The sequence below is a fragment of the Saimiri boliviensis genome, chromosome 15 (assembly GCF_048565385.1).
Source record: "Saimiri boliviensis isolate mSaiBol1 chromosome 15, mSaiBol1.pri, whole genome shotgun sequence".
NCBI classification, from domain to species: domain Eukaryota; kingdom Metazoa; phylum Chordata; class Mammalia; order Primates; family Cebidae; genus Saimiri; species Saimiri boliviensis.
This window is the reverse complement of record NC_133463.1, coordinates 48,063,857-48,090,716: the sequence shown is the minus strand read 5'-3', so window position 1 is coordinate 48,090,716 and position 26,860 is coordinate 48,063,857. Positions and strand designations below refer to the sequence as shown.

The window sequence follows — 26,860 nt, the reverse complement described above, 5'->3', positions numbered from 1 at the left end:
GATAAAATTCACTCATTTTTAGTACATTCACAATGTTGATCAACTATCACCACTAATTAATTTTAGAAGAAATTCTATTCCCATGACCAATTTTTCTCTATCTGTTTCTCCTCTTATTTTCTGGCAAACCACTAATATAGTTCTGTTTTTATTGATTGGCTTATTCTGGACATTTCATATAAACACATCATGCAAAATGTGGCCTAATATGTATGGCTTCTTTCCTTTAGGATTTGTTTTCAAAGTTCATCCACGTTGTAGCATGTGACAGTACTTACTTCCTTTTTACAGCAGAATGACATTCCATTGTGTGAGTAGACCACACTGTTTACTTATTTATTAGTGACTGGACATTTAGGTTGCTTTCATTCTTTTGTCTGTTATGAAAAATATTGTTCTGAAGGTTTTTGTACATATTGTTATGTGAATATATGCTCTTATTTCTTTTGGGTGTATATATCCAGAAGGGGAATTGCTGGGTCACGTAATAACTCTATTTTACATTTAGAGAAACTGCTGAACTGTTTTATAAAGTGGCTGCATCAATTTATAATTGGAAGCCTTGAATAAAGTTCTTGACTGGGTGTGGTGGCTCACACCTGTAATACCAAGACTTTGGAGTGTGAGACCAGGCCAGGAGTCTGAGACCAGCCTGGCCCACATGGTGAAACCCCTGTCTCTACTAAGAATATAAAAATTATCGGGCATCATGGCACACTCCTGTAGTCCTAGCTGCTTGGCAGACTGAAGAGGGAGGATTGATTGAACCTGGAAGGCAGAGGCTGCAGTGAGCTGAGATAGTGCCACTGTACTCCAGTGTTTTTACAAGTTATGTCTCATTGTGATTTCATTTGGAATAACCCTAATGGTTAATGATGTTGAGAATCTTTTCATGCACATATTGAATATTTGTATGCCTTCATTGGGGAATTATCTATTCAAATCTTGTGCCCAATTTTTAATATGTTATTTTTTTAATTGTTAAATTGTGAGGTTCTATACATATTCCAGATACAGGCCGTTTACACCATATATGATTTGCAAATATTCTCTTCCATTTTGTGGTTTGCCTTTACACTTTTTTTTTAAAAATTGGCATTCTTTAAAACATGAAGGTTTTAATTTTGATGGAATATAAGTTATCTATATATATTTTTTGTCCATTGTGCTTTAGGTTTTTTTTTTCTAAGAACCCATCACAAATATTTACACGTATGATTTCTTCTAAGAATTTAATAAGTTTCTATAATCTATTCTGTGAGTTTTTTATATGTGGTGTGAGATAGAGTCCAGGTCATTCTTTGGCTTGTGAATATCCAGTGACCCTATACTACTTGTTGAAAAGACTGTTTTAGATCCATTGCTATGTCTGCATACCACCCTTTTTACAAATCAAATGACCATAGATGTATGAATTTATTTCTCACCTCTTAATCGTATACCATTGATCTATATGTCTGTTCTTATGTCAGTACCACACTGTTTTGATTATTATAACATTGTAACAAGTTTGAAATAGAGAAGTGCAAATCCTTCAACTTGTTCTTCAAGACTATTTCAGCTACTGTATATATTGTTTTTAAATGTGCCAAATATGTTTAAGGACCATTAGTTCTTAAGTAGCATATAGTAACCATTTTTTAAAATTTGCATTTTATGAAGTTACGAGCATCTTAGCTCCAAGAGTACTAGAAAGAAACTTTTTCACATATATGGGCAGAATGATTGTTGACTTGGCATTTCATTAACAGTAATAATACTGGCTTTATATCATCAGAGACTCCCATGCTTAATTTGAGTATTGGGAATTGACTGAGGGAGTTGCCAAATAGATGTTACAATTTAGATCACCCACATTGGTGTCTTAGGTGTTTCCATTATAGTACAAATACAAGGTAAAAACTGAATCCAACTGGTTGTTCTCTAATTATGGCTCAAGTTTTTAATGATAGTCTAACAGACTTGATAAAACACTGTAAAACCTCTTTAGTATAGATAATTACCATTATTATTTTCAATAGTTAATTCAGTTTCTTAAGTTGAATTATTTTTAAAATTTTACTAAAAATTGATTTTTATATTTGTGCTAGACATATTAGTCTGGACACATTGCATTAAGGATATGACCTGCAGGTGCGCAAAGTTGAGAAACACTGTCCTGAAATTAAAGAGAACATTTAACAAATGCTATAGACTTTTTACACTTTCCAGGAGAAGTACTGCGTCTCAGAAACCATGTGATGTTTCACCATTGCTTGAGAATGACTTTCTGCAATTCTTGGTGATAAAATTTTCAGGGCAAAGATAAATATCCCATAATAGGTCATATGTGGAATTATTTTTCCTTTGTATCTGGTATTATGATTGGTGTTAGAGAACTTTTAGTATCTTTAACAACACAGAATTGATTTTCTAAATGAAATGCATCACAGAAAAAGTGTCTAGTGAATAATTTTAATAACACTTTATGGAGCTATCTTGGGACAAGCAGTCCTCTAACACTTACTTGCCCTTGAGATTTAGAAGAAATCATATCTCTAGTGCTCATAATAAGGAACTAATTTAACTGAGTTAGAGTTATCTGTGAACAAATGGATTAACAAGCACCTTATTAAAATTTTCATTTACATTTCATTTATCACATTTAATAGAATCAACTTTGTTGTTTCAGGGTGAGAAAAAGCATTAATTTCCAGGGATAACTTTGAGTACCAATAATTTCTAATAATTTCCTTGTTGGTTTTCATAGTTACCATAATTGTGTACCATATGTAGCAGGGAAATGTAAAATGCACAACATAAAATTTTGCTCTTAAAGACCATTTAATTATTCAACAAATAAAAAATATTTATGTTTGTATAGCTTGTGGATTTTGTTGCAACTGTAAGAATGTTTAATGAAGGTAATGTAAAACTTTTGGTCCTTTTAGGATATAATTTAGTTACATATTTTCATGTCTAGAGTAATAGTCTGGATATTATTTGATAAAATTTTATCTTATATCTTTATTACTCACATTGCTTATTTTTCTTAAATTTATGTATTTCTGATTTGTATGTGAGAATATTCTAATTATATTTTTTGAAGATTTATGCTTTTATTGGTAAAGTGTATTGGTAGAATAAGAAAACTGTTATGTATTCAGGAAAAAAAATTTATGTATTATAGCATTTGTTATAATACCAATGAACAAAAGACTGATTAAAAAAATGATACAGTACACAAAATGATACAGTACACAAGTGATAACTTTAACAGAGAGAAGGAAGCATTTGGAATTATTGTGTAAATTAAAACCTTTTTATCCAAAATTTTTCCTCTAAAGCATATCAGTTAATGACTTGAGTAGAACTGAAAGGATAGTCTTAAAATTCATTTTTGAATCTGTTCTTTAAATGAAGTTTTAACTGTAATGCATGAACTCCGATGGTTCTTGTAAAATAATTGATGACTTTCATCTATTTTTATAATGTCAATTATAACTATTTGATATAATTGAAGGCACACTTTAATTACTTTATACATCTCCGAATAAGAATAACGATATGTATATGTTTAACGGCCTATATTTTATTTATAGAATTAGTATCCTGTCAAGATATTTTTCAGATTATATCATTAAAATAGGAAAAGGTAACATTTCCTTAAAATGAGACAAGTGATCTAATCTTAATGACAGCTACTGTTAATGTCATGCACCTAGATATAGTTTATAATGCTTAGTAATTACAGCAATCTTTCTTCTTTTTTACTAATTATTTCAAGAGAAAGAAGTAAAAGCTTTAAGAATGGGCACAAAAGGCAGCTACATTGGATCTTTTTTGTAAAGCAAATAGCTTTCAAATCATTCCATTAGCTGTCATCAGAGTACAAAAAGAATTAATAAAAAATGACATCAATCTTAAAGGCCTGCCAAAACCTCATGAGAAAAACAATCCCATCATAAAATGAGATAAATTAAAGGCACTGTCCCTGATTCTGTGAAGGTATTTCACGTTTTTCCCCCTATGCACCCACATTTGTATTATAGAGGATTATATATGAGATATATATTTTAATTCTTCTGGTATATTTATTTCAAGCAACTAATGTATCTAATAGTTAATGAGTATGTTCCAGTATATTTTGTATTTACCTAAGTTTTTATTTTTCACAACATATCTTTATTTGTCTTTTTAAATTTGATTTTGACTTTTTTAGCATAATTTTGAAATTATTAGACTTGTGTAGAATCACAGCAGATCACTAAAGAACATGCTGTTTGGAAACTAAAAAGATTAAAGTTGGCAAGGACATACAACTATTTTTGCTGAGTCTAAATGTTAATATCCAAGAAACTGTAATTTGATATTATTTATCATACGGTTGTTTTTAAGTACCTATGAATATAACACAACTTTATGTTTACTTAAGGAAAGTGTTTCAAGCCTATATCATACTGTTTGTTAAAAAGTGGTTATTGGTAGCCGTTGATAGCCACAGGGATAAATATTACCTCTATTCTTTATAAGAGTTAACTAAAGCTCAGAGTAATGTGAATGCCAAACATAGCAATGTGTTAAAGTGGGGGAGTAAGACCTGGAAACTGGGTCTTTACTTTTCTAGTGCTCTTCCCACTGCTTTATGTCTCCTGTCTTACTATGTTCTGTGCAAATCACCATGGAATTCAAACTTTAATAAGAGGTGAGTATAGGAAACATAATAAAGTCCATTTCCTTATTTCCCAGTGTTTACTTGGGATGCATTAGTGAACAAAACAAAGGTATCTTTCCTTAAGAAATTTATATCATAGTAGAGGAAGACTGGAAGTGAATAAAGAAAGAATGGAGTTGGTTAGAGAGTAGTAAGTTCTACAGAAACAAAGAAAACCAAGGCATGGGGGTTTGGAGTGCTAAGGTGAAGGTGTGAGAACAGATTCCTCTTGGTGAGTTTTCTTTCTTCTTTTGTTTAGTAAATTGTCATTCTCTATATGCCTCATTATAATATACAAAATAAATATGAATTTTTATAACTAAGATAAATTATATAAATATAAATTATAAATGTATGTACATATGCATATATATGCGCATATATGAATACATGCATGTACATACCAAATAGCGTATATAACACCATTTTTATTTATATAATTTATATTTTATAAATACCTACATTTTGTATTTATGAATTCACTCACTTATGTGTTTGGAACTCAAAAATGAATGCTTGTGGCACTTGATTTGTCATTCAAAGACACATACATATGCAGAACAGCAAAAAATTGGAGTCTCCCAGCATCCATATTCCCAGGGAGGTTGCATGCTCCTCAGGAATACCTCTCTGACGTTAATCAGGGAGAACACATGACTTCTTGTTTCAGTTCTTCTGCTGTAAACAAGTGCCCTTTCTGCAGTATGTTTAGCGCTGTTTTTCACAATTTGTGCATTTTACCTGTCATTTCACTATTTAGAATGGCCTTCAAGCATAGTCTTGAAGTGCTGTCTAGTGTTCCTAAGCACAAGAAGGCTGTGATGTGCCTTATGGAAAAAGTACACGCATTAGATTTGCTTCATTCAGGCATGAATTATAGTGCTGTTGGCCACGAATCCAGTATTAATTGATCACCAAATGTATTAAATAAGATGTATTTAATAAACATACGTGTAGATGTGTCTTTATAGCAGAATGATTTATAATCCTTTTGGTATATATCTAGTAATGGGATTTGCTGGATCAAATGGTATTTCTGGTTCCAGATCCTTGAGGAATCTACGCACTGTCTTCCACAATGGTTGAACTAATTCACACTCCCATTGCAGAACTATTCACAATAGCAAAGACTTGGAACCCACCCAAATGCCCATTAATGATAGACTGGATAAAGAAAATGTGGCACATACATACCATGGAATACTATGAAGCCATAAAAAATGATGAGTTTATGTCCTTTGCAGGGACATGGATGAAACTGGAAGCCATCATTCTCAGCAAACTTACACAGAAACAGAAAACTAAACACTGTATGTTCTCACTCATAAGTAGGAGTTGAACAAAGAGAACACATGGACACAGGAGGGGGACATCACACACTGCGGCCTGTCAGAAGGTCCAGGGTAAGGGGAGGGAGAGCATTAGAACAAATACCCAATGCATGTGGGGCTTAAAACCTAGATGACAGGTTGATAGGTGGAGCAAACCACCATGGCACATGTATACCTATACAGCAAGCCCACACATTCTGCACATATATCCCAGAACTTAAAATAAAATAAACAAAACGAAAACAAAGCTGGAGAGCCTTCCAGGTAATGAACCGTTAAGAAGATGGGAAAGCATTCATAGCCACAGAGAACATCCTGAACTGAGATGTCACCAAAAATTAAAAAAGGAAAAAAGGCATAAGAGAAAACCTGAAAAGACAGAACTCAAGTAGAATAAAGAAAAAAGAAAAAAAAATACCTCTTGAGGTGGCCTGTTTCAAATAATAATCATGTTGTATGTTCTCTCAAAAAACTATTTAGGCAATCATCTTCTGGGCATCTACCACACATTACACTCAGTGCTGACGACTCAGCAGTGAACAAGTCGACAAAGCCCTACTCTGCTGGAGCTTTACTTTGGGGAGTGCGAGAAGGACACAGGGTGACAAATATATCGGCAGCATCATTTCAATATGTGATACATAATGTGGAAAAAATCAGCAAGAAGGTGTGACCAGGGGAGAAAAGAAGTTGTCTAAATGTCTTTAAACAGAAACAAACACAAAACAAGATTATTCATTAGTAAGTTAATAAAAGTGTTGTACCTGGAGACTCATGGAAACTAAACCTGTATTTCCCTAAGCAGCAATTATTCAGTATTCACTAATTCAAGTTTCACTTTTTATTTCTTCAACTTGTATTTAAAGTTCAGGGGTACATGTGCAGGATGTACAGGTTTGTTACATAGATAAAGATGTACTATGGTGGTTTGCTGCAAATATCATCCCATTACCTAGGTATTAAGCTCAGCATCCATTAGCTATTCTTCCTGATGCTCCTTCTCTCCCTAACCCCCACCCAATAGGCCCCAGTGTGAGTCTTCCCCTGTATGTGTCCATGTATTCTCATCATTCAGCTCCCACTTTTAAGACAGAACATGTGGTATTTGGCTTTCTGTTTCTGCATTAGTTTACTGAGGATAATAGCTTCCAGCTCCATTGATGATGCAAAGGACAGGAGTTCATTTCTTTTTATGGCTGCATAGTGTTCCATGGTGTATATATACCACATTTTTTAAACCAGTTTATTATTTTAGGGCATTTGGGTTGATTCTGTGTCTTTGCTATTGTAAGTAGTGCTGCAATGAACATACATATGCATATGTCTTTATAACAGAATGGTTTATATCCCTTTGGGTATATGGTCAGTAATGGGATTGCTGGGTCAAATGATATTTCTGCCTCTAGGTCGTTGAGGAAGTTCCACACTGTCTTTCACAATGGTTGAATGGTTGAACTAATTTACACTCCCACCAACAGTGTAAACATGTTCCTTTTTTTTTGCAACCTCACCGGCATCTGTTGCTTTTTGACTTTTTAGTAATAGCCATTCTGATTGGGACAAGATGGCATCTCATGGAAGTTTTGGTTTGCATTTCTCTAATGATTAGTGAAGTTGAGTTTTTTTCATGTTTGTTGGCCAGATGTATATCTTCTTTCAAAATGACTTTATAGAACATGACTACAGTGAATGAGAGAAATTATTATATTAGGTGTTTAATATGTATTAAAGTTGCATATAGGCCTCTGATTATTTTCCGTAGTTTGTGTATTCACTGGCTAAATATTTTAGCACTATTCTATATAAGAGTTTAAAAAACATCACCTTGAAAAATTACCGAATGATTCTGGTAGAGATTTCTCAATGTGATTCTGTTTGACTAGAAATTATTTTGGAGCTTTCTGAATAAGATTTTATTATGTGGAATCTTAGCACTTGATATATAGCTATTTCAATATGCTTCTTATGCAATTATGCTCAATTCTGTACTTTTTCATACTTCATATTTTTTTCATATTTTCTCTTCGTGCTTCAATCTGGATATTTTCTATTCATCTATCTTCTAGTTTACTCATGTTTTCTTATGTTGTGTCTAACCTGCTCTTAAACTTCTTTATTGAGTTCCTAATCTTAATTTGTGTATGTGTGTGTGTATGTGTATATATAATATTTATTTATGTATTTATCTATTTATTTATTTATTTGAAACAGAGTCTTTGTCTTCCAGGCTGGAGTGCAGTGGCACAATCTCGGCTCAGTGCAACCTCCACCTCCTGGGTTCAAGTGATTCTCCTGCCTCAGCCTCCCGAGTAGCTGGGATTACAGGTGCCCACCACCATGCCTAGCTAATTTTTGTATTTTTAGTAGAGACAGGGTTTCACTATGTTGGCCAGGCTGATCTCAAATTCCTGACCTCAGGCAATCCATCTGCCTCAGCCTGCCAAAGTGCTGGGATTACAGGCATGAGCCACCGCACCCAGCTATTTTTATTTTGTCAACAGAATCTAGTTTTCTGTTTTAAAGGATTTTTAATGAGTATTTGAATATGTAACATTCAGCTCAGAACTGATTATAGGGTGGAAAGTTAAATTGTTCTGCCTAATAAAGTGAGAAAGAGAAGGAGACAATCTTGGGAGTAGAAGTGTATTTTGAGGGATACAATGAGAAACTGAAGACTGCACAGAAAGCTGGGCAGTGGGAAATTTCTATGAAGGGGCTCAGAGAGAACCCTGTGCATGCAGTATGTGGTTCAGGGACTCCAAGTTTAGAAACCGTGAATCATAACGAGCCATGTAAAGGGTTGTTGACTCTAGAGGGAGACGTCCTCTCTCAAGGAAACATGTCTTGCTCTGCAAGGAAACTTTATTATTTTCCGAGGCTGTTTTCTATGCAAACATATTTGGAAACGTAGTCTGAAAAAGAGGTCAGTTAGTGTCTTGAAACAAAGGACAGACAGTGCCTTACTTCACAAGACATGCAGCAATGTGGGAACTCCTTGGAGAATTGTCTCCCAACAGGCTCTAAAAATTCATCTTTCTTTGCAAACATTGGACATTTTTTTCCATTTTAATTGCTTGGTTTACTGTGCCACTTAGCATCCTCACTTAGAAACACACATTTGATCTTATGCTGTGGGTATGATTATCATATGACTCATAAATGACAGTATGATATGATCACCACCTTAAAGTAGGAAAAACTCTTATTTCTCTTCAATTACATATAATTATCCTTGGAAAACTGTATTGAAAGACTAATTTTACATTGATGTGTCATTTAATTACATATCATTAGTGACATAAAAAATTCAAAATATTCCATAAATTTTCCTTTAAAAAAACCAAGACACTTCTTATCCCAGTAAAATCAAGAGTGTTGGATCATCTAATTTTTTATAAATAATCTCAGATGGCTGTTACTCAAAGTGAATAACTAAGTTGTGCTAAAACTTCCAATTTGTCTGTTAGGAAAGTTGTAGAAGCCCAGAGGGTCCATCTGTCACTCTGCTCCAAGCCTTCTTCTTGGGCTCAGGTGTTGATCCTGAGAGCTTCTTTCTTCCTTAAAGGAAGGTCTAAGGAATTAGCATACTTTCCAACCCACTCAGTTTCTGTGATCTTATCCATGTTACCTCTTGGGCTGTTTCTTTCCTTCCTTCCTTCCCTCCCTCCCTCCCTCCCTTTTCCTTTTCCTCTTCTCCTCTCCTCTCCTCTCCCCTCCCCTCCTCTTTTCTTTTCTTTTTTCTTTCTTCAAGCCTGATTGTATGATGTAAAGCAGTCTCACGCTCCTCATTCTAGCTGTTTTGGAAAACAAACAGATTCTTTTCTATTGAAAGATGTTAATGATAATCACATTAGGGGAAGCAATTTAGTTTAATTAAGTCATTAAAATGAGGAAATTAAAAAATCACACGTATCTAATCAAGTTCTTAGTCTTTAAGAATTATTCAAAGTTTCTTATTTTCTACAGAATAAAGCCCAAACTTTATTCATAAGAGTTAGCCTATCATCTTCTCCTTACTTCTCTTTCTAACTTCATATTACTTATCAGTTATGGTTCTGCTACATTCACTGTGCTGTTTCTGGTCAAAGTCTCTCTTGTGTTTCTGCTTCCCAGTCTTAATAGGATGCCTTTTCCTCTCAATGTCTGCTTTACTTGTTCTTTCTTTCTTTAAGGTACATTCAAATATTTTTAGAATTGATCTCCAGGAAGTTTACACTGACTATAAGTGGTGTTCCCACAAGATACTATGTATATCTTCATATTTTGCTTAGATCATTTAAGAATATTATAATTTAATTATATATGATAGGCCACTGTTACACTGCAAGTCAGTGAGGTTGAGGATGTCTATAGCATATTTAGCACAGAGACTGTCACATAGTTGGCATTCAAGGTTTGGTGAATGAATGAGTGAATACCTCTTTTCAGGATGACTTTTACTAATGGCAGTCTCACACTTTGTATCATACAATCCAAGCATTCACTTGCTATCCCTGCAGTCCTTTCTGTGCTTTCATTCACAATCTTCCCTTGTCAGAATAGCAATCCCTAACTCAAGCCCACTTCCTCCATTATGCTCTTCCTTGCTAAACTTTATCACTGATAGAATGAAAGGATGCTCTCCTTTGAAAGTTTTATACTTTTTCCTCTCTCATGTAGATACTTTTATTGTCATACTTAAAACATTATTCTTAACATGTTGGTTTTTTTACATGTCTTTCTTTCACTGACAATTATAAGCCCTTCGAGTATGAGGTAGTTTCGTAAATATTTTTGCTACCTCAGAACCTAGCATAATGCCTGCCACTTGCTGGTTTGTCAAATAAATAAATTTATTTTTTAATACATGATAACTCTTTACATGTAGCATCTGATTCTCAGCTGCTTCTGTAATAGGAAGCTCAAGGCTTCTGCTATCCATTTTTGTAATGCTGAGGGAAGTATTCAGGAAAACCAACCATTTTTTGACTTCTGACTTTTGTTCCTGGCCAGAGCTATAATAAAAGCAAGCTAGTCATCTTTTTATCTTAAATGGGAAACTTGAATTTCTGAGGACCTCTTGACTAGGTAACTCCTAATTATCCTGGCTTTTATCCAGCCAACAAATTATAATCTCTAGCTAGACATTTTTTAACATGAGCATATTTTTATCTATATATAAATATGCAGTGGTCTTTTTTCCACTGCATAGGTTTCCATACAATGATGAAGAAGACTGGACTTGATAAGACTGTGGGGCCTCAGCCAAACCAATCTTATTTAAATAATTATTCAGTATTAATTCACAGGAAATACTAAAGGCCCTGAAGAAATGCATCTTGTAGGGAGAAATGCAGAGTGATCATTTATAGCATGTACACCACTTTCTCTTCTTTACCTCAGCAAATCAGCTCTGGTTGAACTGTGTCCCCTCACTCAACCAACAAATCAGGCCTATAAGGAGATGCGTGGCTACCATGTTACTTAGGCATGTTCCTTAGCTGGTGGTGGTGGTTGGGTGGGGTAGTGTTTATGTGTCCCATTTCCACCCAGAGGAACTTAGCAAAGTACTATCTTTGAACCACATCTGATATTTTTGCTGAAATTTTTATTAAATCACTTCTTTCCTTTGAGGTGAATTTGCAGAATATAATTGATCTCCCTTTATAAATCTTGATCACGACCATTGTAAGAGGGTCCCTGGGGTGTCACTTTGCCAGCTAGAAACCTCTGTGGCTGGTAGTGCCTTTGCCCAAGTTTCGCTTGGGCTCAGTGGGCTTTTTCCACCCACTCAGCCTGGCTGGCTGTGCTTGGCCTGCACTATCAGCCTGCATCCCATGCCTGCCAAGGGCGAGCCACGTGCAGAGTGGTGAGGGGTGTGTGAGTAAGTGTGGGGGTCCAGCCACTGTGAACTGCCAGGTGTGCCAGCTGCAGTGGGGCAGGCAGCTGCAGGCACCGGCACAGGCCCCATTTCTCTGTGAGGTTGCGGCTGGATCAGGCATACCTGAAAGTAGCACCTAGAAGTTTGGAGACACCAGGAACCACAGAGCCCCAAACAGGGCAAACAGGGTTTTAAAGCCCTGGTCTAAGGATCCCCTAAGTCTGGGCTTCCCAAAAGGCTGCAACTCTTCTCCCCTTCTCATTGCCCACAATATGGCAAGCAGGAGACATGTTTCAGCCCTGTTTGTGTTATAGCTCTTTCAATCCTGCCATTCCATGTGTGGATCCAGAGTTCTTGTCCCATATCCAGGAAGAATGAGGTACATGGACAACTAGATAGTGAGCGTGGGGGAGAGGAGCTTCACTGAACAACAGAACAGCTCTCAGAAGACCCAAAGTAGGTAGCTCCTTTGCAGACAGGTCGCCCAGATGAGTGTCCAGCTCTCTGTGAAGAGGAGACCCATAGTGGGTAGCTCCTTTTTAAGGTGGGTTGTCCCAACAAGTTGAAGAGACCCCCAAGGAGGGAAGGAGGGAGCTACTTTCGGCAATCGTGCAGTTGGATGAGTCCAGAGCTTTTATGGGCCCAGAAGGGAGGAAGTACATGCTGATTGGTCCAAGGGGAGCCATGGGTGGGCCCAGAAACAGCACAAGTTCTCATTCTGGGACATGGACTCCACCTGGAGCTGGCAGCCCATTCCCTCAGGCTTTAGGCCATCCCTGACTTGAAACTGGCGTTTCACCAGGAACCCACCCCTTTCTACCCAGGGACCTGTCTGCCCTCATTCCCCCATCCTTAGTGTTCAAAGTCCGGAGGAAGCTGAGGCAGCAGGGGACTGGTGTGGCAGCACCACCTTGAGTGTGCACACAGCTGGCTGTTTGCAACAGTTCCCCAGGCTCAGCCACAACTTTGCTACTAGGGCACTGGGATCAGGGAGAGGCCAGGTAGCAGGAGCAGACATTTCTAAGCTTGCAGGGGTGGAGGCTACCTGGAACTCTGAGAGCACAGGGATGCCTGGATCTGGAGCCATAGCTGGGCAGCAATAGCTGCACCCAGAAGCACGGGCTCCTACCCTGCCAACTCGATAAGCATCAGGGCTTCCCCTGTTCCCACTTCCTGCTGGCCCTGCTGAGGGCTTAACTGCAGCCGTGTCTTCCTCACTGCAGCTGGCGTTTTTGCAGCGGCCACTCCAGACGGGCTGCTGCTGCTGTCACAACTGTCTTACAGGAATTTACTTACTGGTAAACCAGCTACGTGGAAACCTGTAGAGTGCAGTGGCACTCAGTGTTTTATGTTTCCTGTGACTGGAAAGGACTGAGAAGGGTGGGGAGCAGGGCCCCAGAGCACAGCATGCTCCTGAGAAGGGTCAACATTCCACGACAGGGGTTGTGGACCACGTTCAGCCTTGCCAAGATAATCAAATTAGTGACTAAATGGCAGTTTTGCTCAACTTCTTGGTTGCTACAAGTCTTATTTAGTTGTATTTATGCTGTTACATGCTTGTGTTAGGGGGTGTAATTTTCCAAAAAAGTATGTTTTAATACAGAGTTTTATGTTGAAGATTAAAGGTAGCTGAAGTATTAATCTAATAAATAAGCACAACAGTGGTGTGAAACAGCCAGACATGATTCAGTTACTCAGAAAAAAAGTTCTTCACTTTTTGCCAGCAACCAAGAATTCAAGACTAAACAAGGTCTTCATTAAGCTTCACATCTTTTAATTCAGTGGAGATAGATTATGGCTAAATCTCTATCACAATAGCTAATACATTGAGTTAAGTTAGTTTAGGAATATGGCCTGGGCCAAACATGTATACATCATATTTTATCTGTCTATCTATCTATCTATCTATCTATCTATCTATCTATCTATCTGTTTGTCTATCTATCTATCTATCTATCTATCTATCTATCTATCTATCATCTATCAGTAACTCCATTTGGCATCTATTTGTAATATATCCATTTTACAGTTAAAAATTGAAATTTAGAAACAGTAAATAATATTTACTGAGTAAAAGAGTCAAACATAAAGCTGAGTTCTCTTTCAATTGAAAACCTTATTTTTGCCTTTCAATATGAAGGCAAATGCACATAAATCTGACTGTTAAAATAATAATGTACATTTTGAAATTGATACGTTTGAGGGCATGTCTCAAAGATTTCTTATAAAATTTGTGGGGATATAAAACTCTTAAGACAATCTTGATATTACCCTCCCCTCTTCTTGGGTTTGAAATTTCCATCATTTGAGCAACTGTGATGGTTAATATTGAGTGTCAATTGGATTGGATTGAAGAATGCAAAGTTTTGTTTCTCGTGTGCCTGTGAGGGTGTTGCCAAAGGGGATTAACATTTGAATCAGCAGACTGGGAGAGAAAGACCTACCCTCAATATGGGTGGGCACCATCTAATTGGCTGCCAGTATGGCTAGAATAAAGCAGGCAGAAGAAGTTGGAAGTACCAGTCTTGCTGAGTCTTCCAGTCTTCATCTTTCTCCCGTGCTGGATGTTTCCTGCTCTTAAACATTGGACTTCACATTCTTCAGCTTTTGAACTCTTGAACTTACACCAGTGGTTTTCCAGGGGCTCTTTAACCTTCATCCACAGACTGAATACTACACTGTCGGCTTCCCTGCTTTTGCGGTTTTGAGATTCAGACTGGCTTCCTTGCTCAGCTTGCAGACGGTCTATTGTGGGACTTCTTCTTATGATTGTGTGAGTCAATACTCCTTAATAAACTTCTCTTTAAACAAACATCTATCCTATTAGTTCTTAACCTCTAGAGAACCCTGACTAATAAGGGTACTTAGTGGCAACTTATGACAGGGAGAGAAGAAAGCAAGCCTGTTGTCTTTAGAAAGCACATATGTTAAAGTGGAAGAAAGGAGTGAGGCATTGGGGAGATTCATTCTTTACTTCTCAAGTGAGCATCGTTGGTTATATAAATTTTACAAGTGAGATAATGTGTCACTTTAGAAGATTCTGAGACCCTTCCCCAAATAAGAGGCAATTAAAAAGGAAAGAATCATAAAAAAATGTTTGTTGGAATAAAGTTTTTTTTTTTTTTTAATCACTTGACACTTTATTGAATGCAAAGCAAGATTTAGCATCTTTGCCTTTGTTGTACAGAGCTGAAGCGGGAGCCCAGGGAGGGGAGGACTGCATGATTTTTCTTGGCGGGGGAGGTGTGCACCCTACAGTTCTGTGGTGTTGTGGGAAGATCAGCCCATGTTCTGTCGGTTGCCATAGCCCCTAGGATGGGTGTCCTTCCAGTCATCCCACTCCCGAGCTCTGTGTTCATCATCGTCTTCCTCCTTTTTTTCTTGGTTTTCCTGTTGCTGAGCTGCTTTTCTGAATTCTTCTTCTGGTGTTATCCTTGGCTATTCCCTGATCTGGTAATGCTCTGTATTTACGATGTTGCTCATACCAGTCACTCACCGTCATAGTTGCCAGACTTGGATAACCAGCTCCAAATACTTTGGCTTGGGCCATGTTCCGAGTGAGAATGAAGGGTTTCATTGGAGGCCTCTCCAGGCGAGATGCGTTAGAAGTTGATGCCTCACTTGAAGAGTCTCTTTCTCTCAGGATCTTTATTTCCTGGTCAATGCTCTCAATCTCTTCTAAGCTGATATCAATCCACCTCTGAAGGTGAAGAAGATAATATTCACGAACACCCTCATCATCTGCTTGACCACCAGATTTCATTGTAGACAACCTATGCTCCAACTCCTTCTCCTTGTATCTCTCTGTTTTAACCTGTCTTTGAGACGCTATAGCAAGGAGGCTAGGATGAGCCATGGAGGAATTAGCAGTGTGATTTTCAGCTGAGTTGTCCTTGGTTTTGGGCAGCTCAAACTCTGCCACATGATGGCAACGGCACCATGTGAGCAGATCAGACCCGAAAGGTAAGTCTCTGGGCTTAGGAAATCTAAAGTGGGCCCTACAAGGGAAAAAAATCTTAGAAAACACAAAGCCAAGGAATAACTCCTTCTACTTTACAGTTGTACCTATGACTAACTTTCTCATTAATGAAGGAAAATTGTTCACTTAGAGATTATGTTAGCATTTTTAAAAGTAAACATAAGTCATTTGAAGCAAGTTATGAAATGAGATTAAGACATCTACTACTTATAATGAAATAATATTCTCTGTGTTTCTAGGAAAGTTGTCCTCATAAACAAGGATGCAGATGCAGCCATCACTGTATTATTAATTCTTTCTACAAATCTTTAATGGGTTCTTATTTGATGCCAAGTTCTGTAATAGGCCTAGGAAATTCAGCACTAACAAGACATCTTGATCACTGCCCTCATGGAGCTTCTCTCTTGATGCTAGAGTTAATTTCTTATTTTCTCAGTACCATTTGAAATCTCCACCCACTAGCACGCTTTCCAGTGAGACTCTCCCAAGTCTTTGTCTTTAATCTGTGAAACTGCTTTAGTTTGAACTTAAAGGAAAATAAATACTTTTTTTCCTAAATCTTGTAGATTCTAGGTATGAAGATCATCATAACGTCTACTGGTCCAGGTGCTACAAGGACAGGATTCCTGATGAAAGAAATAAAAACCCCTACTTTGCTGTTCACAGGAGCAAGTAGGCAGAATCTTGTTTTGCAGATGAGAACAATGTTGGCAAAAAGTCAGAGCAGGAAGCCACGGGTTCTCTCTGTGTGCCTATAGGTTAAGCTGGAAACAAGCAGATAGGCACTCAAACCAGTGGGACACCAAGTTGAAATAACAACTTAATAGGATATGCAGAAACTAAAGAAACTTTTTTTAAAAAGATGGTAAAATGTTAGGCTGAGGTCAGTAACAACAGTTGGAAATTTTCTCCAAAAGGCAATTGGCACAAATCAGGCAAACCATTGGGTCTGACTTTCTAAAGTTTTTATTTTATTTAAAATTGTAACCCAGATGTCAGCTGCAGTTGTACTCAAGCTTTTTAGTCTGCTTCAGCTGCTATATTCAAATACCATAGATCTTCTTCTTACACAGAAAAATATTATATTCTGATAGTTCTGGAGGCTAGGATGTTTGAAATCAAGGTACCAGCTGATTTGACTCTTTGAAGAAGCCTCTCTTCCTTTCAAATGGCTGTCTTCTTCCTGTATCCTTACATGACAGGGAGAGAGACTGAAAGACTGCAAGCTCTCTGTTATCTTTTTTTTTTTTTTTTTTATAAGAGCACGAATCTCATCATGGAGATCCCATTTTCATAACGTCATCTAAATTGAATTACCTTCCAAAGGTCACACTTGCAAATACTATCACATTGTGAGGTAGGGCTTCAACATACGAATTTGAGGAGACAAAATGCTGTCCATAGCATTTGGCTCCCGGTCCCCAAAATGTATGTCCTTCTTGCATGCAAAGTACATTAATTCCATCCCAGTAGCCCCTGAAGCATTAACTTGTTCCAGCATCAACTCTGAGAAATAACAGTGAAATCCTAAGCCTACTCAACTGACTGAACAAACCTCCTCTTGGCCAAGGGGACCCAGAGAAACCTTGAAAACTGATTCCTGGCCACAGGAAGGAAAATCTGCCATGCCTTGTTACACTCACTTCCTTGCCAACAGCCATTATCAGGCCTTCTTCTCTATGGGCTAAACAGAAACCAGCCCTTTCAAAAGACCTGTTGCATGACGGATATCAATCAACCACCTGATGCTGCCCCTCTCTTTTGCAGTTTTGACACAACAGCCAGCCAGCGTGCCTTCCTGATAAGAGACCACTAATCATGGAGTGGTTCTGGCCTATCTATGGAGGATACACAGTGAGGGTTTGGGGTCTTCTGCCTCACCTTTTGACGTAAGAGGGCTGAAAACTCCTACCTCAGATCATGTTAATGTTGCCATTTTTAAATTATAGTTTCATGGAGAGGCATAAGCTCAATTGTGCATGTACATGTTTCTCCTTCATAAATATTTATAAATCCTCATAGCTTATTGAATATGTATATTTGGCCATCTTGTTTGTCATAAATCCCTGTCTTATTTATTTATTTATTTTTGACCTTGAAATGTCAGTTTTTGGCTTCTGGCTTTAGGCTATACTTCCCTGCTTATCAGAATGGCCACCCTACAGGCTGCAATCCTTTATGAGAAATAAAGTTTTTCCTTTCAAATTTATGAACTTCATCAGTTGACAACTCTAAGGTCTGAAGTTCAAAGTCTCATCGAAATATCATCTGAATCAGATGCAGGTGAAGCTTGAGTTATGATTCATCCTAAGGTAAAATTCCACTCTGGCTGTGTACTTGTACAACAAGACAAGTTACGTGTTTCCAAAATACATTAGTGGAACAGTCATAGGATAGACATTCCCATTGCAAAAGGGATAAATTGGAAAGAAGGAAAGGGTGATGGGTCTCAGTCGAGTCCAATCCCTAGGAAGGTGAATTTTGTCAGCTTTTAAGCCTCTAAATAATCATCTTTGGTTCCATGCTTCACCTCCCAGATCCAACGGGGCAGAAGTTTATAGCAATGTTGGAATGCAAGGAATGATCTCCCAGAGCATAGTGCTTTAGCATGTTGAGTACTTTGAATTAAACTAAATTGGAAGGCCTTAGAAGCTCACTCAAAACCAAAAACTTTTTAACTTTCTCTTATTTCTTCTTCCCTTCCTCCACATGCAGGAATGGACTTACTCTGAAATTTCTTTGTCTAAGAAAACTTTTTCCAATTGTCTTAAGACCCACTCTCTAGGAGTCTCATTAAATAATCAGCAAAGCTTTAACCATCAGATAAGAGACTAAAAGTCTAATATATTAGAATAAAAACAAATATATTTCTTCTTCCACCCCATTTTCAAAATGTATCCCATACCCAGGAGAACTGTTCTTCTGAAGGCAGCTCCAAGAGATTATCTAGGAGGCTTTATCCACATAACAGACGTCTGTATACAGTGCAGTTCTACCTTCCTGTAACTTGCCAATCCCATGCAGTCTCTTCAGATAACATTTGCAAGATAATCTCTGCTTCTCAGGATCATTCATTACTTAAAAAAATATTTACTACCTCTCTAAAATTGTCTACAGCTAAATAACTTTCTTCTTCCTTATGAAGAGGGTTATATTAGTTAGTTCTTGCATGTCTATAATGAAATACCTGAGACTGGGCAATTTATAAATAAAAAAGGTTTATTGGTTCACAGTTCTGCAGGCTGTACAGGAATCATGATGCTGGCATGTGCTCAGTTTGTGGGGAGGTCACAGGGAACTTACAAACATGATGGAAGGTGAAGGGGAAGCAGGAACGTCTTTCATTGATGGAGTATGAGGAAACAGAGACAGTGGGAAGGTGCTACACACTTTTCAACAACCAGGTCTTATGAGAACTCTATCATGAGAACAGCACTGGAGGATGATGTTAAACCATGAGAAACTGTCGCCATGATACCATCACTTCCTATCTGGCCCCACCTCCTACACTGGGGATTACAACTGAAAAATGATTTTGGATGATGACACAGATCCAAACCATATCAACTGTATTGAGGTCTCACTCACGTGGCCCTTCTTTGAGTTTCATTTTTGCCCTTCCATGTCCATGTGCTTATGAAAAATTTGTATGCCTTTTCTCCTGTTAATCTAGTGTCAGCTCATTTCAGTGGGACCTTCAGAGGACAGAGAGGAAGTTTTTCTTCTACCTCCACAGCAACCAGTAAGGTTGATTCACTCCCTCATTCAACTTGACTTTCAAGTCCTGTGGAAATGTAGAGCCCTCTACAATATCTTTGTGAATTTCACCAGGCTTAGGTTCTTAGTATTCTCTACTTCTGAATTTCTCTCTCTGGATGTACCTCTGTTTTGTGCGGAGAGAAGAAACTCAGCTCTTTCTGAAATTGACTTAGCAAACCCACTTTCACACATAACATTCATGTTAAACTTTATTGAAGAATTTTGGAAGAGTTTTAAGGATCACGTATGACAAATATAAAAACATTGATTTGAATATTAGTCATTTTATTATTTAAAGGTCCTTTCGCCATTATACTTCATAGACATTTCTACTGATTGATTTCTTGCATGGTCCCCACTTTCAAACCTCATCCCTCATGCTTTTGTTTGTTCTTTTTCTTCTTGGTTCTCCTTCCTCTCAAGGACAAACTAAAACTCTCTCCCTCTCCAGGTAACCTACATTTGCATTTCTTATTTGAACTTCTGGTGACATTGCTCCTCATGCTTCCAGCTTTTCTCTCAGTGTCAATTGGCTCACTGAAGCATTTACTAAAAAAACAGTTCCCTATCTAGAAATAATTAAGCCAAATGTGAATACACATAACATTTTGAAAGATAATATATTCCTTTTATAAAATATGAAAAATAAAGCACAAAGAAGAATAAAAATTATCTCTGATCTTACCATTCCTAAAGAGGCTAACATTTAGCCTGCCTGCATGTTTTATTATTTTCCTTCTATAATTTATTTTGCAAATTTATATCTATAGATCTTAAAATGGAACACTAGTTAACAATTAACTGATAGCTTATTTTAGTAACTTAAACTTAATCCATATTTTTAAATGCCATAAACATAGTTTTCTACATCATTCATAATGACCACTTAGTATTTAACTATCAGAATATAGCATACTTTACTGGTTCTCTACCATTGAACATGTATAATTGTTTCTACATTTTTGCTGATAGAAACAACATTTTGAAACACACTCTCAAGCGTATACCTTTGCTCCACATATATCCACAGTCATTTTTAGAGATAAACTCCCAGAAGTGAGATAGCTACATCAAAGGATATGTGTTGCTGCCTTTAAATAGTGCCTCGAAAGCCTTTTCAGGCATTCTAGCTGGAGATAACCCACCTTATGTTTAATGGGGCCATGTCCTCTAAGCAGAAAGGGACTCCAGTGGGTCCCCGGCATAGTGAATCTGAGCCAAGAGTTATTTATTGTGGTCAAAAGGAGGTTAGAATTTCAAAGTGAATTCTGTTTTTTGATGACCTAGGGACAGGGACAAAGCATTTTTTTTAATGCATGTCTGCTACTCACAATGTATATAAATTCTCATAGACAAATATAGTGCTACTTCCACCCCATTTTCAAAATGCACACACTCATACACCCACACAGTGTTTCACATTGGACACTATAGTGCATATAGAAGATGGAGCTGTTGATTTCAAGCCATTTGAAGAGCTCTTTAAAGTTTAATTTTTGTTTAAAATTTCTTTAAAATTTTGAAGTATGCAAAAATCACCCTATCTTCCGGTAACAAATTTAAAAGTGAATTTATACACAGAAATGTGGAGAGGTGTTTGTGTGAAGTGGTACTAGACAATTGTTATCATTGCAGTATCTGTAAGTATCCTCTCAGATGAGTAAAATATTCCCTGTTGTGTCAAGTGCCTCATAGTTGCATTACATCCTCCCTCCCATTAAAGGACCACTTAGTACAATGGGGCGCAATTAAGCCAATAGAGCCTTGGTAGTCTGAAAGGTAGTTCTCTTCCAAAGTGCTTCATTTACTCCTCTGTGTTAATAATGGATGGTTTTCCCATATTATGCTATCATGGATTACCAAGTAGTAAGACAATATTTTAGGCCTCGACTAAATGGGTCAGAAATTCTTATATTTCATCAGCATATTCTCAATTCAAGTTTTCTACAAACATAGCCTTCATTTTTCTCATTCTTTTCTAAGGACAAGTATAACAATCTTACCCTTACATAGTATATTCTAATATTTTCTAGGAAAATGATTTCTGGATCTTCCCCTGACTGTATTTCATTCCTCTCTCCTGTGTTTTTGTCTTTTAGCTTGAATCATAAATTCATACAGAAGTGGTTATTTCTACTTTAAGTACAGCTCTAATGTATTGTTGATGCTCAGATGTATTAAATAATGATTATAACAATAAAAGTTTAGTCCCATAGAAACATTATTAAATTTTCCTCTCCCTTAGATTACATGTCATCCTCCTGGTAATACTTGGTAGCTGGATGATTTACGTGCTCTCAAAATGTTAAAATATTTCTCTATCTGACTGTATAGCTTTGTTTTTTCTTTTGCTGGAGACGGCTTTTTCAGTTCTTTCTTACGCTACAGATTTAATTTCTTCATTTTTTAAATTGAAGACTAATATGAAATGCTTTTCAATATTTTAGCCATTTTCAGGTTATAGTAAGTTGTATACACCTATTGGTTTTTTAGATTTATTTTTTCTTCAATTATCTTTTCCTTAAGATAGGATTCTTATAAAATTCCATCTTGTCGCTTAATTCTGATGGCTAGCATTTTTTCTTGCTTTGTCTTTTCCCTTTAAATTTCCATTAATGCTATGTATTCTTATTTTCCTTTTTAAAAATGTATTTCCAGGACTGGTAAGTTACAGTCTTTGGTTTACTTTTCTTGACTTCCTATTAATGGTTTCTTTTTGCTTTGTAATATTAATAGAAATTGTGTGTAGTCCTTTTAAATTTTTACCCATCAGGATATAATTCAGGGTGATTTATTTATTTCCCAGACTTTTGTCTTTAATATAACCTGTTTGTGAATTGCTCAATTTGTTCATACTTCTTTAATTTACATAGTAGAATACCCTTAAACTATAAAATAGTTGATTTGATTCTCTTTATTTCTCTCTTACATGGCTCTGAACCAAGGACAAACTTTTGGGAAGTGAACAGAATTCGTTCCCAGAAATTCTGGCTCAGAATGTCCATGTGTTCACTCACACATAGGAATGTTAGGTTTCTCTAGAAGCTTGCTCATCCAAGTGTGGGCCCTGGACCAGCAGCTCTGGCATCACCTAGAAACTGATTCGAAATGCAGAATCTCTGCTTCCACCTGAGACCCTAAATCAGGATCTGCAGCTGAAGAGTTCTCCAGGTGACTCTAATCACATTCATTCCAGTTTGAGAAGCCCTTCTCTAAGGTTTTCCTAAGGTTCACTTTTAGGAGAGCTCCCTGGGGAGTTAAAATAAGTCTATCTTTATTTGGGGACTTAATATAGGCCAAATGTTCAATGGCTGGATATTGAAATAAACATTTGGCTGAAGTCAACATTAAAGCCAAATATTATCTTTGTAGAACATCTATGACACAAAAATAAATCTGAGAATTTGTAACCACTCAGTGGGTTCACCTTGCCTGCTGCCTAGACAGAACCAATTTGTCAAGACATAGGATTACAATGGAGAAAGAGTAATTTACTTAGAGCCGGCTGCACAGGAGACTGGAGTTTTATTATTACTCAAATCGGTCTTCCAAGCATTCGGGGATCATAGTTTTTAAAGATAATTTGGTGGATAGGGGCTGGGGAAGTGAGTAGTGCTGATTGGTCAGGTTGGGGATAGAATCATGGCGAGTAGAAGTTAAGTTTTAGTATCTTCTGTTCCGGGGTATGATAGCAGATCTGGTTGGGCCAGATTACTGGTCTGGGTTGTGTTAGCTGATCCATCAAGGGCAGGGTCTGTCAAATATCTCAAGCATTGATTTTAGGTTTTACAACCCTGATTTTATCCCCAGGAGCAATTTAGGGAGGTTCAGACTCTTGGAGCCAGAGGTTGCATGACCCCTAAATTGTAATATCTAATCTTGTAGCTAATTTGTTAGTCCTGCAAAGGCAGACTGGACCCCAGACAAGAAGGGGATCTTTTCGTGAAAGTGCTGTTATCAATTTTGTTTCAGAGTCAAACCATGAACTGAATTCCTTCCCAAAGTTAGTTCGGCCTATGCCCAGAAATGAACAAGGACAGCTTAAGGGTTAGAAGCAAGACAGAGTCAGTTAGGTCTGATTTCTTTCACTGTCGTAATTTACTGAGTCACAATTCTGCAAAGGTGTTTCAGTTTTACCAATACTTAGAATATACATTTATTAATTATTTACATTTAAAAATTGAAATTTGTATAATTTTACATTGTGATTTAGAAACAATAATTTTTCAGCACTGCTGGCTTCTCGATTGCTCCGGTAGGTACTTAACTACCTATTTGTATAGTAAATAGATGTTCCCTTTTTACTGATACCATTGGAGAAGCAAGATAGGACTCTTGAAATACTTATGGCCTAAATATAATTAAATATTTCAAATTATCAGCCATTTTTAAGGTTATTTGCTTTAATGTCATCAATGCTAGCACATAAATAATTTTACAAGTATTAGAATTATAATTTCATCTACTATAGATTGTTTTGCTTTATGTCATTATTTAAATGTTTTGAAAAACTATTGACTCAAAAATTATATAATATGCTTCCCAAGGCTACCTAACTTATTCTTTTTATTATCCTTATTGTCTGTTTCACTACTAATTTAACTTTTGGACATAAAGAAAAATGGTTTCACTTAAAGTAACAGGAATCAAAGTGTTCATCAATTATTTTACTCAGGCAAAAAAAATTTACACAGTTATATTTCAAAGAATTGATGGAATCTCAACATACAAAGAAGAATTTCATCACAAAGTGCTTATTGAACTTTTTTATGTATGAAATTTTAATATTCAGATATTAACACAAATCTGAAAAACATACTTTGTACTCATAATGGTTCAGTTACTGATTCTGTAAGAGGGTAGCAGACTGTAATCACATTGTCATTAGTCATGCACAATTTCTGAGTTACTAGAGGTGATACCGAAGTATGCATTTGGCTTACGAGGAAACTATCCAGTCAATTTAGGCTGAATTATTATTCAGGCTAAAACCAAACTTGTCTGTTTTTTTTTTTTATTTTTCATTCATTATAGTAGCTGCAGTTTTATATTGTGCCTACTAGAGTATTTGTAGCATTACCAATGGTAAAATTTTGCCATTGTAATTTTTATGACAAATAATGTTGTCATATACATTAACATGAGTGTTCGTTTTAACATGTATAAAATTTTACTTTGATTTTGAAAACAAAGAGAATTAAAAATATTTTCCTCAATAAAACTATGTATAAAATTTTTTAAAAAATGTTTTTCCCTTCTGCTTTTATTAATTAAGAAATATAAATATGAGGAGACCACATCTCTACAAAAAATTAAAAAAAATATAGCTGGGTATGGTGATGAGCTGCCTGTGGTCCCAACTACTCAGGAGGCTGAGGCAGAGAGTTTGGGCCTGCAGTGAGCAGAGTAAGCTAGGATCATACCTCTGAACTCCAGTCTGCATGACCGAGCAAGACCCTCTCTTAAAAAAAGAAAAGAAAAGAAAAGAAAAATAAACGCTTTTCAAAGGTACACATTACTAGAATTAGTCTCTCACTTGGAATTAAAAAGTTTTTGTGTGGTATTATAGAACCAGCTGAAATACTAGATGATAGTTAGTGGTATTGATAGTTATTTTTCTTGATATTGATGATGAGACAAGAGCTTCTGAATAACTATAGTACAAAAGTCCTTTCCACCCCAAAATTCATTTTAATAAAATCTCAATATTATTTTAGTTATTCTTTTATTAACTTCTAATTTTATTGAGTTATTTTTAAATAAAGTAACATTTTATACAAAAAATTAGCTGGGCGTGGTGGCACGTGCCTGTAATCCCAGCTACTCAGGAGGCTGAGGCAGGAGAATTGCCTGAACTCAGGAGGCGGAGGTTATGGTGAGCCAAGATCATGCCATTGCACTCCAGCCTGGTTAACAAGAGCAAAACTCCATCTCAAAAAAAAAAAAAAAAAAAAAAAAAGTAACATTTTAAAATTTTGTCAAGCTTTATGATGTGGCTAAATTAAGCATATAAAGGAAATATTTATTCTCTATACAATGGATATATTTATTAAATCAAGTATTATTCAGTTCTTCTATGACCTTACTTGTATTTTGTCTATTGGAGCTGTCAAATTCTGAGATATACTTAAGTTTATCTTAAGAAGCATCTATATTTTTCTGCATATGTACATTTCATGTTGGCACTGGAAGCCTTTACTTTGGTCCTTTTCAAAATTCCTAGCATACTGACCTTTTAAAAAAATCTGAAGTTCAATGATTCTTGGAATTATCTTTAATCTTACAGAAAACCTCTGAATCATTAAAAATATTACTTGCTTTTTATAAAATTAAATTTTTCATTTTATCAATTTTCCATGGACAGATTATAGATGCTACATTTGAATTCTAGGAACTGAACATTTAGGAAATATACAAATTTCTTATAGTTTTTGACAACTCCAGTATTCCTCTGAAAAGAATCTGTATTTGTCATTTCTATTATTATCATAACTCTGATGGTCAATGGGTCTACCATTTGATGACAGGAGCAATAATATAGTTCAAGTTCAATGTTTTGTAATTATCCCTAAACTAATTAACTAAATCTCTGAGGAAAAATATTATACATTTCTGTGGCAAATAAAATGGGATTCTAAGCACTGATTTCACAGAGATTCAAGAAAAAAATCATCTATGCAAATTGGCAAGTATATACAGCAATCTGAACGATATAATATTAGTAAAGAAGAATATTTAAATACCAGTTGGCTATCAACTATAATTCCAATAATATTGGCTGCCTAATGACCAAAAAAATGAAAAGAAAATTGCTTTTCTTTTATTTTATTATAAAAAGAGATATTTGCATTGGTAGTTTGGAAGGAATAGATAAGTTAAGGCTTTGCCAGTAGTAGGCATTGTGAAAGTGAAACAAAAAGCAGAAAGTAGTGGGTCTTAAGCAATAGGGGTATTAGATACGCAAGGATTGTCTGGGGACAGGTAATTTCATACATAATTTCGTATTGTAACAAAGAACAGTAGGCAGAAGAATATGGATTGTATTCCAAACTTACAGTGCATTGACTGAGTGTTGAGAAGAGAATAATGAATGCATTTGTTTTACGTTATTATGTAAGCATTGACAACATAGGGATGATTACAATATAAATCTGTTGACTGGGGCCAGGTGCAGTGTAATCCCCCAACTCTGGGAGGCCAAGGAGGGCGGATCACCTGAGGTTGGGAGTTTGAGACCA

The 26,860-nt window shown here is 36.4% G+C and overlaps 2 pseudogenes; one reads left to right on the top strand and one right to left on the bottom strand.

The window, feature by feature from the left end:
- Window positions 1-26,860, top strand: part of LOC101028252 (ATP-dependent RNA helicase DDX39A pseudogene) — a 104,015-nt pseudogene that overhangs the window by 67,831 nt on the left and 9,324 nt on the right.
- On the bottom strand, window positions 15,002-25,065 carry LOC101033967 (immunoglobulin-binding protein 1 pseudogene; annotated as a pseudogene).